Source organism: Somniosus microcephalus, unplaced genomic scaffold (genome assembly GCF_052327205.1).
Source record: "Somniosus microcephalus isolate GS21.2 unplaced genomic scaffold, FLI_Smic_1.0 unresolved_chr8, whole genome shotgun sequence".
In the NCBI taxonomy this organism is placed as follows: Eukaryota; Metazoa; Chordata; class Chondrichthyes; order Squaliformes; family Somniosidae; genus Somniosus; species Somniosus microcephalus.
In genome coordinates, this window is record NW_028225186.1 from 42,842,170 (window position 1) to 42,858,129 (window position 15,960).

The following is a 15,960-nucleotide window of genomic DNA, read 5'->3' on the forward strand; positions in this document are numbered from 1 at the left end:
ATTAGGCGGCAGGTGGTTAAGAAGGCAAATGGTATCTTGGCCTTCATAGCGAGAGGGTTTGAGCACAGGAACAGGGATGCCTTGCTGCAGTTGTACAGGGCCTTGGTGAGACCACATCTTGAGTATTATGTGCAGTTTTGGTCGCCTTTTCTGAGGAAGGATGTTTTGCCATGGAAGGACCTCTGCAAAGACTCACCAGGCAGATAGCTGGGATGGCAGGAATAATGTATGAGGGGAGATTGTGTCGATTGGGCTTATACTCACTGGAGTTTAGAAGAATGAGAGGGGATCTAATTGAAACGTATAAAATTCTGACAAGACTGGACTGACTAGATGCAGGATCGATGTTCCCGATGGTCGGTGAATCCAGAACCAGGGGTCACAGACTAAGGATAAGGGGTAAGCCATTTAGGACAGAGATGAGGACGAATTTCTTCATCCAGCGAGTGGTGAACCTGTGGAATTCTCTAACACAGAAGGCAGCAGGGGCCAATACATTAAATATATTCAAGAAGGAGTTGGATATATTTCTTAAGGCTAAAGGGATCAACGGTTATGGGGAGAAATCAGGAACCGGATACTGAATTTGGATGATCAGCCATGATCGCATTGAATGGTGGAGCAGTGTCGTGGGGCCGAACGGCCTACTCCTGCTCCTATCTTCTATGTTTCTATGTTTCTATTAGCCAAGGCATAGAATTCAAGAACAGGGAGGTTATGCTTGAACAGTATAAATCACTAGTTAGGCCGCAGCTAGTGTACTGAAGACAGTTTTGGTCACCACAGTACAGGAAAGATGTGATTGCACTAGAGAGGGTACAGAGGAGATTTACTAGGATGTTGACAGGACTGGAAAATATTAGCTATAAGTAAAGATTGGATAGGGTTGGGTTGTTATCTTTGGAGCAGAGGAGGTGGAGGGGAGACATAATTGAGGTGCATAAAATTCTGAGGGGCCAAGATACAGTGGATAGGAAGGACCTATTTCCCTTAGCAGAAATGTCAATGATCAGGGGCGTAGATTTAAAGTAACTGGTAAAATGGTGAAAGAGGAGTTGACAACAACCATTTTCACACAGAGAGTGGAGGGAATCTGGAAGTCACTACCGATCACATTAATAGAAAGCACTATGGATATGTACTTGAAGTGCTGCAACCAACAGGGCTACAGACCCAGAGCTGGAAAGTGGGATTAGGCAAAATATCTCTTTTTCGTCCGGCAAAGACACGATGGGCCGAATGGCCTCCTTCTCTGGCGTAAATTTCTGTATTTCTATGATCTCTGCCCTTAATCTTCAATATTCCAGGGAATACAAGCCTAGATTATGTGATCTCTGCTCATAGCCTAACCCTTGGAGCCCTGGTAACACACTCGTGAATCTGCACCGCACTCCCTCCAAGGTCAATATATCCTTTCTAAGGTGCAGTGCGCAGAACTGTACACAGTGGCCTAACCAGGCCTATGTACAGCTGTCACACAACTTCCTTCCATTTACATTGTGCAGGGCAGTTGTCTAATAGTTTGCACAGGTCATTTCACTGTTGAAAGGTTGCATTTGCGCAACTGCGATGGCCGAGTGGTTAAGGCGTTGGACTTAAAACTCAATCCCTGCGCAGGTTTGAACCCTGCTCGCAGCGATTCTACTGCAATTTCTTTACTTTATTTCATCGGTTCACTGTGGAGATCACTGGCCCCGAAACTGATCAGAATTCTCTCCACTGCACGTTATTACACTGATTAACCCAAAGCTGTTGTTCCAATTGGAAACACTAATTTGTCATCAATTAGAAATTGTGGATTTGTTTGAAACTGTTGGCAAAGATCAGTGAGAAATTTACACATAAGACAGCACGTAAAAATTCCATTTAATAAAGAACCCTGCAATGTTTGGAAGGAGAAGAGTGGAAACACGGTTTGGTTTTCTGAAGTTGAACATGAATTATAAAGTGTAAAACGACCACGGCAGGACTCGAACCTGCAATCTTCTGATGGCATCAGAATTTATACCGAAGTCAGACGCCTTATCCATTAGGCCAAGCGGCCACACAAAGGAATATTAAACAAATCCTAATAATGAGTGATGAAACTCCGTCACTGTGTTCATTTCAATAACAACAGAGAATGCTGGAAACACTCAACAGGTCAGGCAGCATCGAGTGAGGGGGAAACAGAGTTAACTTTTCAGGTCGAACCCTTCGTCAGAACAGGAAAAGGTTAGGGAAGAGGGATTTTTAAGCAGGTGTGGGTGGAGGCGAGGTAAGAATAAACGGAATGTCTGTGATAGAATGGAAGGCAGGAGAGATTGACTTACAAAAGGGATGATGGTGCAAGGCAAAAGGAGAGGTAATAGGACAAGTTAACGATCAAAAGATGGCTCAAGATGAGGTGCGAATGATTATGGCAGAAACATTAACAAATGTCATGTGAGGAAACATGGGAACAAATTAAAAAAATAAAAGAAATACAGGGGCCAATTTATAGCCTGAAATTTTTGAACTCGGTGTTAAGTCCAGAAGGCTGTAAAGTGCATAATAGAAAGATGAGGTGCTGTTCCTCGAGATTACGTAGAGCTTCATTGGAACAGTGCAACAGGCCAAGGAAGGAGAGATCAGAGAGGGAGTGGAGCAGATAATTAGAGTGACAGTTGACCGGAAGCTCGGAGTCACACTTGCCAACTGTTCTGCAAAGCGGGCACCCAATCAGAATTTGGTGTCACAATGTAGATTCAGCGAATACAGTAATTAAATTGTAAGAAGTACAGGTAATCGCTGATTCACCTGGAAGGAGTGTTTGGTGCCCTGGGCGATGGGAAGGAAGGAGTTAAAAGGGCAGGTGTTGCATCTCCTGCACTTGCATGGGATGGTGCCGGGCGAAGGAAAAGGGGTGTTGGGGTGATAGAGGAGTGGACCAGGCTGCCATGGAGAGAGCGGTCCCTTCGAAATGCTGAAAGGGAGGAGGGGAAGATGTGTTTGATGCTGGAGGTGGTGGAAATGGCGCAGGATGATCCGTTGAATGTGGAGGCGGGTGGGGTGAAAGGTGAGGACAAGGGGGGAATCCTATCATGTTTCTGGGATGAGCGGAAGGGATGAGAGCAGTAGTGCGGGAAATGGAACAGACACGGTCGAGTGTCATGTCGACCATGGTAGAGGGGGATCCTCAGTTGAGGATAATGGAAGACATACCGGAAGCACTGGTATGGAAGGTGGCATCATCAGAACAGATGCAACGGAGACAGAGAAACTGGGAGAATGGAATAGAATGGAATGGATAAATCCCCAGGGGTCTTGACAGGGTAGATGCTGAGAGGGTGTTTTCCCTCATGAGGGAATCTAGAATCAGGTGGCACAGTTTCAGAATAAGGGTTTGTTCATTTAAGACGCAGATGAGGAGGAATTTCTTCTCTCAGAGGCTTGTGAATCTTTGGAATTATCTACCCCAGAGAGCTGTGGAGCCTGAATCATTGATTATATTCATGGCTGAGTTAGACAGATTGTTGAAATATCGGAGCATCAAGGGTTAAGGGGGAACAGGCAGAAAAGTGGAGTTAAGGCCAAGATCAGATCAGCCATGACCTTATTGAATGGTGGAGCAGGTGCGAGGGGCTGAATGGCCTACTGCTGCTCCTATTTCTTATGTTCTAATGTTCTTATAAGGGCAGCAGGTGCATGGGAACACGATCACCTCCAAGTTCCCTTCCAAGTTACACACCATCCCGACGTGAAAATATATCAACATAACTTCATCGTCGCTAAGTCAAAATCCTGGAAATCCCTCCCTAACAGTACTATTGGAGTACCTTCACCTCATTGACTGCAGCGGGCCAAGAGGGCTTCTCACTACCACCTTCTCAAGGGCAATTAGGGATGGGCAATTAATGCTGGCCTTGCCAGCGATGCCCAAGTCCTAGGAACAAATTAAATTAAATTAAAACTGTCACGACTGGATGTGGAAGGATTGCAGAGCTTTGATCTGATCCGTTGGTTGTTGTATCGCTTATCTCTGTCTACACATGCGGTTTCCATAGCTTAGCATGTGTGTAGTCCTGAGTTGTAGCTTCATGAGGTTGGCACCTCATTTTAGGTACGCCTGGTGCTGCTCCTGAAATGCTCTTCTACACTCCTCATTGAACCAGGGCTGGTCCCCTGTCTTGATGCAAATGGTAGTGTGAGGAATACACCGGTCCATCAGGTTACAGATTGTGGTGGAATACAATTCCAAAACTGAGGCCCCCTCTGCCCTCTCGGGTGGACATAACAGATCTCATGGCACAATTGTAAGAAGAGCAGGGGGTGGTGAGGTTTACCCCGGTGTCCTGTCGCCAATATTTATCCTCAAATCACCATCACTAAAACAGGTTATCCTCGATTATCACATTGTGGGAGCTTGCTGTGCACAAATTGGCTGCTGCTCTTTTTCCTACATTACAACAGTGACGACAACTACATTGCCTGTAAAGCGCTTTGAGACGTCCTCAGGTGAAAGGCGCTGTCGAAATCAGAGTCTTTCTTTTACAGCCTTCGAAGTCACAGAATCACAGAAACCCCACAGTGCAGATAGAGGCCATTTCGGCCCATCGAGCCTGCACCGACACATATCCCACCCGAACCCCGTAACCCCTACACCAACACATATCCCACCCTATCCCCGTAACCCCACGTATTTAATCCCCCTAACACTAAGGGTCAATTTATCATAGCCAATCAACCAACCCGCACATCTTTGGACTGTGGGAGGAAACTGGAGCACTGACAACTGACAAAAACCAAAAATCAACATAAATTGAATTTAACATCAAAAGGAGTTAAGGCAGGTATGTTAGCTCAGTAGATTAAAGCGTAGAACTAATAACGCCAAGGTCGTGGGTTCGATCCCCCTACGGGCCATTTACTTTTTGATGGTATGGGTAGTTTCTTAATTTTGCTATTTGCTGAAAAGATTGGAGCTGTCATACTTTGAAGCAAAGCTACAAAACCTTAGTTCTGCAGAGAGCTCAAGGAACTGGAAGGTTGACCCTGTGTCTATCTGTCCACAGATGGCGCTGATCTACAAATTGCTCCAATTGGTCGCGTGGCCTAATGGATAAGGCGTCAAACTTCGGTATTAATTTCTGAGGTTATCAGGATATTGCAGGTTCGAGTCCTGTCACGGTCTTTTTACACACTTTTTAATTCGTGTTCAATTTTACAAAACCAAACCGTGTTCCCATTTATTAGCTGAAGGTGGTTCCATAACAAACACTGCAGGGCTCTTTATAATTAGTATTTTTGATGCTGCTTTGTGTGTGCATTGCTCATTAGTTCCCAACAAATCCACAATATCTCATTGATGCCGATAAATTATTAGTGTTTCAATTGGAACTTTGGGTTAATCAGTGTAATAAAGTGCAGTGGATGGAATTCTGATCAATTTCGGGGCCAGTGATCGCCACAGGGAGCCGATGAAATAAAATAAAGAATTTGCATCAAAGTCGCTGCGAGCAGGGTTCGAACCTGCGCGGGAAAATCCCATTGGATTTCGAGTCCAACGCCTTAACCACTCGGCCATCGCAGCTGCACATTAACAGTGAGAAAATGCTTCCTACTGTGAGTGAGTCAGGAACTAGCTGAGAGAAGACAGGTCATAAATACTCACCGATAAATCCAGCAGGGAATTCAGGATTAACATCTTTGGCCAATGAGTGCTGAGAAAGCAGTAGTTGAGGTGAATACTACTAGATGCATTTAAGAGGAAGGGAGAAAGGAATAGGAGGATATGCTGATAGGATTTTTTAAATTCGTTTATGGGTTGTGGGTGCGCTGGCAAGGCCAGCATTAAATGCCCATCCCTAATTACCCCTTGAGAAGGTGGTGGTGAGCCACCTTCTTGAACCGCTGCATTCCGTGTGGTGAAGGTGCTACCACAGTGCTGTTAGGGAGGGAGTTCCAGGATTTTGACCCAGCGATGATGAAGGATCGGCAATATACTTCTAAGTCAAAATGGTGTGTGACTTGGAGGGGAACTTGGAGGTGGGGGTGTTCCCATGCGCCTGCTGCGCTTGTCCTTCTAGGTGGAAGAGGTTGCGTGTTTGGCAGGTGCTGCTGAAGAAGCCTTGGTGAGTTGCTGCAGTGCATCTTGTAGATGGTACGCGCTGCAGCCACGGTGCGCCGGTGGTGCAGGGAGTGAATGTTAAGGTGGTGGATGGGGTGCCAATCAAGCGGGCTGCATTGTCCTGGAAGGTGTCGAACTTCTTGAGTGTTGTTGGAGCTGCACTCATCCAGGCAAGTGGAGAGTATTCCATCACACTCCTTACTTGTGCCGTGTAGATGGTAGAAAGGCTTTGGGGAGTCAGGAGGTGAGACAGCCGACGCAGAATGCCTAGCCTCTGACCTTCTCTTGTTGTCACAGTATTTATGGTCAATGGTAACCCCCAGGATGTTGGTGGTCAGCTCCTTTGTTCATGTTGGACCAAGATTTTAATGAAGTCGGGAGCCGAGTGCTCTTGGCAGAACCCAAACCGGGCATCAATGAGCAGGTTATTGGTCAGTAAGTGCCACTTTACAGCACTGTGGCTGACACCTTCCATTACTTTGCTGATGATTGAGAGTAGAGAGTAGACTGATGGGGCGGTAATTGGCTGGATTGAATTTGTCCTGCTTTTTGTGGACAGGACATACCTGGGCAGTCTTACACATTGTTGGATAGATGCCAGTGTTGTAGCTGTACTAGAACAGCTTGGCTGGAGCACAAGTCTTCAGAATAATAGCCGGGGTTTTGTCAGGGCCCAGAGCCATTGCTGTATCCAGTGTGCTCAGCCTTTTCTTGATATCACGTGGAGTGAATCGAATTGGCTGAAGACTGGCTTCTGTGATGGTGGGGACCTCAGGAGGAGGCTGATATGGATCAGGCCAGGTGGTCCGTCCAGTTTCATTTTTAATATTTTGTTTCATAGCGGTTTGTTACAACTGAGTGGCTTGCTAGGCCATGTCAGAGGGCAGTTAAGAATCAACCACATTGCTATGGGACTGGAGTCACACAAAGGCCAGACCGGGTAAGGACGGCAGATTTCTTTCCCTGAAAGACATGAGTGAACCAGATGAGTTTTTACGACAATCCGATAGTTTCATGGTTACCATTACTGATTCTAGTTTTATTTGTGGGGTGAGGAGAAATAGAGAAGGAGGAGCCTCTTGTGGAGACCAGTTCGTGCAAATGGACTGTTTCTGTGGGGCAGACTCTATAATATTATGTAACAGCCGCTTTAATCAGACACAGAATGATCCGGGACTGACAGCACATCCCTTTTAAACAGAAAGAGAATGACCAGGGACTTACAGCACATCCCTTTTAAACAGACACAGAATGATCCGGGACTGACAGCACATCCCTTTTAAACAGACACAGAATGACCCGGGACTGACAGCACATCCCTTTTAAACAGACACAGAGTGATCCTGGACTGACAGTACATCCCTTTTAAACAGACACAGAATAATCCGGGACTACAGCACATCCCTTTTAAACAGACATAGAATAATCCGGGACTGAAAGCATGTCCCTTTTAAACAGACACAGAATCATCCGGGACTGACAGCATGTCCCTTTTAAACAGACACAGAATAAACCGGGACTGACAGCATGTCCCTTTTAAACAGACACAGAATGATCCGGGACTGACAGCATGTCCCTTTTAAACAGACACAGAATAAACCGGGACTGACAGCATGTCCCTTTTAAACAGACACAGAATGATGCGGGACTGACAGCATGTCCCTATTAAACAGACACAGAATGATCCGGGACTGAAAGTAGACCCCTTTTAAACAGACATGGAATGCTGCCTGACCTGCAGAGTGTTTCCAGCATTTCATCTGTTTATATTTCAGATTTCCAGCATCAACACTATTTTGCTTTTGTAATAGAGCTTTACGTAATTGGCTCTGTGGCGCAATGGATAGCGCATTGGAATTCTAGTTGTATGACAGATTAAGGCATTCAAAGGTTGTGGGTTCGAGTCCCACCAGAGTCGGATTTTGGGCGAAGGTTCGGTGGTTCCTCCACTGATAGCACATTTTGCAGTAAATCGGTAATTCAGAGAAGGGAAACTACCGCCCCGACACTTTCCTCTGAGTGCTCTCAACCCCTGAGTCAGTTGCACAGGAGCAGGAGGAGGCCATTCAGTCCCATGGCCGTTTTACATCGGAACAGGAGGAAACCATTCAGTCCCAGGACCCTTTTACACAGGAACAGGAGGAGGCCATTCAGCCCCTTTAGCCTGTTATACAGGTACAGGATGAGGCCATTCAGCCCCTCGAGCCTGTTACACAGGGACAAGAGGAGGCCTTTAACGCCTCGAGCCTGTTGCATTGGACAGGAGGAAGCCGTTCAGCGATACAAGATCTGTACAAGAACAGTAGAACTCCATTCAGCCCCTCGAACCTGTTACATAGGATGAAGAGTAGGCAAATCAGACCCATGATCCAGTTATAAAGGAACAGGAGAAGGCAATTCAGACCAACGAGTCTGTTTCACAGGAACAGCAGGAGGCCATTCAGCCCCTCAAACCTGCCACACATGAACAGGAGGAGGACATTCAGTCCCTCAAGCCTGCTACACTGGAACAGGAGGAGGCAATTCAGACACACGAGTCTGTTATACGGGAACAGGAGGAGGCCATTCAGCCCATCAAGCCTGTTATACATGAACAGGAGGAGGCCATTCAGCCCCTCGAGCCTGTTATACATGCACAGGAGGATGCCATTCAGCCCCTCGAGCCTGTTACACAGTAACAGGAGGAGGCCATTCAGCCACTCAAGCCTGTTACACAGGAACAAGAGGAGACAATTCAGACACACGAGCCTGTTATACAGGAACAGGAGGAGGCTATTCAGCCTCTCGAGCGTGTTATACAGGAAAAGGAGGAAGCCATTCAGCCCCTCAAGCCTGTTAGACAGGAATAGGAGGAGGCCATTCAGCCCCTCGAGCCGGTTACACAGGAATAGGAGGAGGCCATTCAGCCCCTCAAGCCCGTTATACATGAACAGGAGGAGGCCATTCAGCCCTTCAAGCCTGTTTTACATGCACAGGAGGATGCCATTCTGCCCCTTGAGCCTGTTACACAGGAGCAGGAGGAGGCCATTCAGCCCCTTGAGTCTGTTATACAGGAACAGGAGGAGGCCATTCAGCCCTTCGAGTCTGTTATAAAGGAACAGGAGGAGGCCAATCAGCTCCTCGGGTATGTTACACATGAACAGGAAGAGGCCATTCAGCCCATCGAGCCTATCATACAGGAACAGGAGGAGGCCATTCAGCCCCTCGAGCCTGTTACGCAGGAACAGGAGGAGGCTATTCAGCCTGTTATGCAGGAAAAGGAGGAAGCCATTCAACCCCTCAAGCCTGTTACACAGGAACATCATGGGCAAAGAAACCTCCTGCTGATTACCACCTACCACCCTTCCTCAGCTAATGAGTCAGTGCTCCTCCATGTTGAACACCACTTGGAAGAAGCACTGAAGGCAGCAAGGGCACAGAATGTACTGTGGGTGGGGACCTCAATGCCCATCACCAAGAGTGGCTCGGTAGCAGTACGACTGACCGAGCTGGTCGAGTCCTGAAGGACATGGCTGCCAGGGTGGGCCTGCGGCAGGTGGTGAGGGAACCAACACGAGTGGAAAACTTTCTTGACCTCCTCCTGACCAATCTACCTGTCACAGATGCAAAAAGTTCAAAAAGTATTCATTGGCTGTAAAGCACTTTAGGATGTCCTGAGGTCGTGAAAGGCCTGTAGAAATGCAAGTCTTTCTTTTACAGCCTTCCAAGACAAAGTGACTTAGCTGGCAAAGACCAGAAACAGGGACGGTTCTATAGGTGAGATTTATAGGTGGGCCGGTTCGCTCAGTTGGTTAGTGTGTGGTGCTAATAACGCCAAGGTCGCGGGTTCGATCACCGTACGGACCTTTTATTTTTTGAGGGAAGGTTAGTTTCTTAATTTTGTAATATTTGAGCAGTTTAAAAGTTTTAAAAGTTTGGAAGGAAACTCATACGGGACCTACAAATCTGGAAAATCTTAGTTCTACCGAGAGTTCATGGACCTGAAAGGTTAACCCTGTGTTTTTCTGTACACAGATGTTCCCTGACCTGTGGAGAGTTTCCAACATTTAATGAACAATTTCAGATCCAGCATCTGCTGCATTTCGCTTTTTATTTTACCACAGTGTCCTCTCTTTTATTAACAAAAGTCAAAAATAAATTGTAGCTAACGGAAAATGAGATTTGCTGTCACTGTGAGCATTGGGGGTTCAGGGGTAGCATTCTCGCCTGCCACACGGGAGACCTGGGTTCGATTCCCGGCCAATGCAGGTTAACATTTTTAACAATTTATTTCAGAGCAAACACATCACATGAAACATTAATAATAAATTAGCTGTTCCTCTGTAACTGGATCAAGGGAATGAATGGCCTCCACCTGTTCCTGTGTAACAGGCTTGAGGGGCTGAATGTCCTCCTGTTCCATTGTAACAGGCTCGAGGGGCTGAATGGCCTCCTCCTGTTCCTGTGCAACATGCTCGAGGGGCTGAATGGCCTCCTCCTGTTCCTGTGTAACAGGTTCGAGGGGCTGAAAGGCCTCCTCCTGTGTAACAGGCTCGAGGGGCTGAATGGCCTCCTGTTCCAGTGTAACGGGCTCGAGGGACTGAATGGCCTCCTCCTGTTCCTGTTTGACAGGCTCAAGGGGCTGAATGGCCTCCTCCTGTTCCTGTTTGACAGGCTCGAGGGGCTGAATGGCCTCCTCCTGTTCCTGTTCGACAGGCTTGAGGGGCTGAATGGCCTCCTGCTGTTCCGGTTTGACAGGCTTGAGGGGCTGAATGGCCTCCTCCAGTTCCGGTTTGACAGGCTCGAGCGGCTGAATGGCCTCCTCCTGTTCCTGTTTGACAGGCTCGAGGGGCTGAATGGCCTCCTCCTGTTCCTGTTTGACAGGCTCAAGGGGCTGAATGGCCTCCTCCTGTTCCTGTATGACAGGCTCAAGGTGCTGAATGGCCTCCTCCTGTTCCTGTTTGACAGGCTCAAGGGGCTGAATGGCCTCCTCCTGTTCCTGTGTAACAGGCTCGAGGGACTGAATGGCCTCCTCCTGTTCCTGTTCGACAGGCTCAAGGGGCTGAATGGTCTACTCCTGTCCCGGTTTGACAGGCTCGAGGGGCTGAATGGCCTCCTCCTGTTCCTGTGTAACAGGCTCGAGGGACTGAATGGTTTCCTCCTGTTCCTGTTCGATAGACTCAAAGGGCTGAATGGTCTCCTCCTGTTCCGGTTGACAGGCTCGAGGGGCTGAATGGGCTCCTCCTGTTCCGGTTTGACAGGCTCGTGGGGCAGAATGGCCTCCGCCAGTTCCGGTTTGACAGGCTCAAGGGACTGAATGGCCTCCTTCTGTTCCGCTTTGACAGGCTCGAGGGGCTGAATGGACTCTTCCTGTTCCGGTTTGACATGCTCGAGGGGCTGAATGGCCTCCTCCTATTCCTGTGTAACAGGTTCGAGGGGCTGAATGGCCTCCTCCTGTGTAACAGGCTCGAGGGGCTGAAAGGCCTCCTGTTCCAGTGTAACGGGCTCAAGGGGCTGAATGGCCTCCTCCTGTTCCTGTTTGACAGGCTGGAGGGGCTGAATGGCCTCCTCCTGTTCCTGTTTGACAGGCTCGAGGGGCTGAATGGCCTCCTCCTGTTCCTGTTCGACAGGCTCGAGGGGCTGAATGGCCTCCTCATGTTCCGGTTTGACAGGCTCATGGGGCTGAACGGCCTCCTGCAGTTCCGGTTTGACAGGCTCGAGCGGCTGAATGGCCTCCTCCTGTTCCTGTTCGACAGGCTCGAGGGGCTGAATGGCCTTCTCCTGTTCCGGTTTGACAGGCTCGAGGGGCTGAATGGCCTCCTCCAGTTCTGGTTTGACAGGTTCGAGTGGCTGAATGGCTTCCTCCTGTTCCTGTTTGACAGGCTCGAGGGGCTGAATGGCCTCATCCTGTTCCTGTTTGACAGGCTCAAAGGGCTGAATGACCTCCTCCTGTTCCTGTTTGACAGGCTCAAGGGGCTGAATGGCCTCCTCCTGTTCCTGTTCGACAGGCTCAAGGGGCTGAATGGTCTCCTCCTGTCCCGGTTTGACAGGCTCAAGGGACTGAATGGCCTCCTCCTGTTCCGGTTGACAGGCTCAAGGGGCTGAATGGACTCCTCCTGTTCCGGTTTGACAGGCTCGAGGGGCTGAATGGCCTCCGCCAGTTCCGGTTTGACAGGCTCAAGGGACTGAATGGCCTCCTTCTGTTCCGCTTTGACAGGCTCGAGGGGCTGAATGGACTCCTCCTGTTCCGGTTTGACAGGCTCGAGGGGCTGAATGGCCTGCTCCTGTTCCTGTGCAACATGCTCGAGGGGCTGAATGGCCTCCTCCTGTTCCTGTGTAACAGGCTCGAGGGGCTGAATGGCCTCCTCCTGTGTAACAGGCTCGAGGGGCTGAATGGCCTCCTGTTCCAGTGTAACGGGCTCAAGGGGCTGAATGGCCTCCTCCTGTCCCTCTTTGACAGGCTGGAGGGGCTGAATGGCCTCCTCCTGTTCCTGTTTGACAGGCTCGAGGGGCTGAATGGCCTCCTCCTGTTCCTGTTCGACAGGCTCGAGGGGCTGTATGGCCTCCTCATGTTCCGGTTTTACAGGCACTTGGGGCTGAATGGCCTCCTCCAGTTCCAGTTTGACAGGCTCGAGGGACTGAATGGCCTCCTCCTGTTCCTATTGAACCATGTTTCAGGCACTGAAGTGGCTGATGTTCTGATTGTCCCCTCTACTGTCCCGGCGCAGAAGGAAACACAGTGCCAGTGTATAAAACCCCAAGTCCTTGTACTTTCTTTCTTTCTTTGAATCTTTCTTTCATTTCTTCCTTTTCTGTGCCATATGCTCCTTAATCTATTGTTGCTTCGTGATAGATGTGTTCATATTTGCCAGTTTCAACGTGTTCATTGCTTCTGCTAATTTGAATTGTGTCGAAAAAGTGAACTGAATTTCTCCACCTGTATGAAGCATCCGTGGGTTCGAAGCTGTTTTGGTTTCAATCAAACAAACGCACAGATTTCTCAAACTCGCTGAGCCTTTCAAGGCCAGTATTTGTTTCTTGCTTCCTTGCATTTGGAAAGGCCCAGGCTTCATCCCCGGCCTGTGCTGAGGGAGCTGACCTGAGCCTGGGCAGCGGTTACAATTGGTGTCTGTGGCCCTATGTTAGAGAGAGGGTGAATGAGCCTGGCTTCTTGTCCACTCGCCCTGCTGGCTGTGGGCAATGGCTGAGCAGAGGACCAGTTGTGATGGGTGTCAGCAGGAGGGGAGAGGTGGAGAAGGGAAGTTGTAAAGATATAGAAAGGGACACCCAGCTGTGACAGCTGCTACTGCCCACAGTAGGCAGTTTGGACAGTGGGTTACCACAGCCCATGACAGACATGAGCCAATCCAGCCTCCTCGTGGACTGCCTTCACTTACACATCTTCATTTTAAGATGAACTGTCATTTTATTCATGTGACGTCTAAACCACATCCCCTCTGATTGTCATTTCAAAACCATTGCACTTACAGTCTCAGCTCAACATCGGCAAACCCCAGCAGCAAGCAGGTGAGATTTACAAACTCTTATTGATCAATGATCTTTCACAGGAACGTGTCAAATCAGTGCTATGTTGTTAAAGTCGACACAGGATGTCAAGGTCTTAGAGAGGGTGCAGAGGAGATTTACCAGAATGGTACCAGGGATGAGGGAATTCAATTATGTGGAGAGACTGGAGAAGCTGGGATTGTTCTCCTTAGAGCAGAGAGGGTTAAGAGGAGATTTGATAGAGATTTTCAAACTTATGAATAGTTTTGATAGCGTAAATAAGAAGTAGGTGTTTCCACTGGCAGAAGGTTCGGTAACCAGAGAACACAGGTTTATGGTGATTGGCAAAAGAACCAGAGGTGACATGAGGAAACATTTTTTTTAAGCAGCAAGTTGTTGTGATCTGGAATGCGCTGCCTGAAAGGGCGGTGGAAGCAGATTCAATAGTGACTTTCAAAAGGCAGTTGAATAAATACTTGAAGGAAAAACATTACAGGGCTATGGGGAAAGGGCAGGTGAATGAAATTAATTGCAGAGCTCTTTCAAAGTGCCGGCGCAGGGCTATGGGGAGAGAGTGGGGCACTGGGATTTTTTGGGATTGATACAGGTCTATGGGGTGTGAGTGGGGCAGTGTGATTAGTTTGGGATTGATTCAGGGCTATGGGGTGAGAGCGGGGCAGTGGGATTAGTTTGTGATTGATACAGGTCTATGGGGTGTGAGCGGGGCAGTGGGATTACTTTAGGAGTGATTCAGGGCAATGGGGTGAGAGCGGACCAGTGGGATAAGTTTGTGATTGATACAGGTCTATGGGGTGTGAGCGGGGCAGTGGGATTAGTTTGGGATTGATTCAGGGTTATGGGGTGAGAGCGGGGCAGTGGGATTAGTTTGTGATTGATACAGGTCTATGGGGTGTGTGTGGGGCAGTGGGATTAGTTTGGGGATTGATACAGGGTTATGGGGAGATAGCGGGTCAGTGGGATTAGTTTGGGATTGTTACAGGGCTTTGGGGAGAGAGCGGGGCAGTGGGATTAGTTTGGGATTGATACAGGTCTATGGGGTGTGAGCGGGGCAGTGGGATTAGTTTGGGGATTGATACAGGGCTATGGGGAGATAGCGGGTCAGTGGGATTAATTTGGGATTGTTACAGGGCTTTGGGGAGAGAGCGGGACTGTGGGATTAGTTTGGGATTGTTACAGGGCTTTGGGGAGAGAGTGGGGCAGTGGGATTAATTTGCGATTGATACAGGTCTATGGGGAGATAGTGGTTCAGTGGGTTTAGTTTAGTATTGCTGTGGCAAAGACCCAGAATTAACACAGTGGGCCGAATGGTCTCCTCTGCTCTGTAAATATCTATTGTTGGAGACTCCTGGGCAGCTTTTAACACACCATTTGCTGTCGATTTCCTCTCCATATTCTTCTCTAAATGTTCACTGACGGTTCCTTCACAGCTACCCAGGCTCCCTGTTTTTCGTGTTAGCAACAAATGTCGATACGTCTGCCTCCTGTACCCAAGTCCAGATTGTTGAAATAGCAAGAAGGGCAACGGTCGCAGCAGTGATGCAGGGGGGCCAACTCTTTACATCGTCCAGTCAAAAAAACACCCAATAACTACCGCACTCTGCTTCTGTCTTTTAACCAGCTTCCTGGTTTCTGGAACGGTTTCTAGTTGAGTATTAATTTTATCCCATATAAGGACATAGAAACATAGAAACATAGAAGATAGGAGCAGGAGTAGGCCATTCGGCCCCTCGAGCCTGCTCCGCCATTCAATGCGATCATGGCTGATCATCCAAATTCAGTACCCGGTCCCTGCTTTCTCCCCATACTCCTTGATCCCTTTAGCCTTAAGAAATATATCCAACTCCTTCTTCAATATATTTAATGAACTGGCCTCTACTGCCTTCTGTGGTAGAGAATTCCACAGGTTCACCACTCTCTGGGTGAAGAAATTCCTCCTCATCTCAGTCCTAAATGGCTTACCCCTTATCCTAAGACTGTGACCCCTGGTTCTGGACTCCCCGGCCATCGAGAACATCCTTCCTGCATCTGGTCTGTCCAGTCCTGTCAGACTTTTATAAGTTTCAATGAGATTCCCTCTCATTCTTCTAAACTCCAGCGAGTATAAGCCCAATCGACCCAATCTCTCCTCATACGTCATTCCTGCCATCCCAGGTATCAGCCTGGTGAATCTTCGCTGAACTCCTTCCATGGCAAGAACATCCTTCCTCAGATAAGGCTACCAAAACTGCACACAATACTCACGATGTGGCCTCACCAAGGCCCTGTACAACTGCAGCAAGACATCCTTGTTCCTGTACTCAAACCCTTTCGCTACGAAGGCCAACATACCATTTGCCTTCTTAACTGCCTGCTGCACCTGCACGCTT

The 15,960-nt window shown here is 48.5% G+C and overlaps 1 protein-coding gene and 3 non-coding genes across 4 annotated transcripts in view; 3 read left to right on the forward strand and 1 right to left on the reverse strand.

The window, feature by feature from the left end:
• Window positions 1-15,960, forward strand: part of LOC147086120 (toll-like receptor 13) — an 84,578-nt gene that overhangs the window by 55,038 nt on the left and 13,580 nt on the right.
• trnal-uaa (transfer RNA leucine (anticodon UAA)) lies at window positions 1,564-1,638 on the forward strand. Its single transcript has one exon. It is a non-coding gene; the product is annotated as a tRNA-Leu (tRNA).
• On the reverse strand, window positions 5,470-5,551 carry trnas-cga (transfer RNA serine (anticodon CGA)). Its single transcript has one exon. It is a non-coding gene; the product is annotated as a tRNA-Ser (tRNA).
• trnar-ucu (transfer RNA arginine (anticodon UCU)) lies at window positions 7,914-8,006 on the forward strand. The gene is made up of 2 exons: window positions 7,914-7,950; window positions 7,971-8,006. It is a non-coding gene; the product is annotated as a tRNA-Arg (tRNA).